We start from the raw sequence: 1,133 nt of genomic DNA, 5'->3' as shown, positions 1-1,133 counted from the left end.
TCTCTAGGTATGGACCATACTATAGTTACAAATGTGTTTATTGTTGTGCTTCTTATTTAAATTACATTACTGAACTCTGAACTTATTTGCTTTGAAACTTCTGTGTAATGTTTTACATAAAAAGGCAAGGTGAGGGTAAAAACTTGGTGATCGAGAATGGATTAATCCATTTTCAGTTATTTATTTATGTATGGGGTGTTTTTTTGTTTTTTTTTGGTGATCCAAATGAGTTTTTATAAAGGAGAGAAGAAGTTTGAGGTTTTACAGTTAACTGAACAAAGGACTGCACCTCCACACGTGGCGATCTGAGGCCAAAGAGAGAGAGAGAGACAGACAGAGAGACAGAGAGAAAGAAAGAGAGACAGAGAGATTGTGGCCCAGCTGTGCGGAAGGCCACGGAGCAGCTGGGGGACAAAAAGCCGTTTCCAGTTATTTCTTATGGGAAAAACCGATTGGAAGTCGACTGCATCACATCTCGACGCTCCTTCTAGAACCAATTAGCGTCAAGGTCCGGGGTTGGACTGTCTTCTGACACAAGGGGCCCCTCCCAAGGCGCTGAGCTTCTCTGCTGGGCTGCATACATTGCGGTGGCCACACAGAGCCCGCAGACGACAACACACACCCATGTCTATCGCAGCAATTTCTATCAGAGCGAAAAAGAGGGAAACAACCAACGGCCTGGTCCGGAGAGGATAAGCAAGCTCCGGTACATTCACAGTGGAATATGATGCCGCCTTAAAAAATAAATTAATTCATAATAATAATAATAATAATAATGACTTGTCTGTCAAATACCTCGTGGCACGGACGCACTTGGAAGGCATTATGCTGAGGAAAGGCAGTGAAGCTCATAGAGAGGAACATTTGTATCGCATCATTATTATCAAGAAGAAAAATAAGAATGTTTTCACACCAAAGGAAAAGACTGTCATGCGATGATGCGGCCAGGTCGGAGGGGAGGGGAGAAGGAGAGGGAAGAGACAGGACAGGAAGAAGGAAGGAAGGAAAGGAAAGGAAAGGAGGGGAATAAAAGAAGAAACAGATGTAGGGGTGGGGGCATTGACGGGGATACTGTCCCTGTTTTGATGAGGTGGGTGGTACAACTACATCGTGTGAGGTTTTCTTGGGGGGGG

Source organism: Echinops telfairi, unplaced genomic scaffold (assembly GCF_000313985.2).
Source record: "Echinops telfairi isolate 266 unplaced genomic scaffold, ASM31398v2 ScPeMD7_36;HRSCAF=134, whole genome shotgun sequence".
NCBI lineage: Eukaryota > Metazoa > Chordata > Mammalia > Afrosoricida > Tenrecidae > Echinops > Echinops telfairi.
This window is presented reverse-complemented; position numbering follows the sequence as displayed.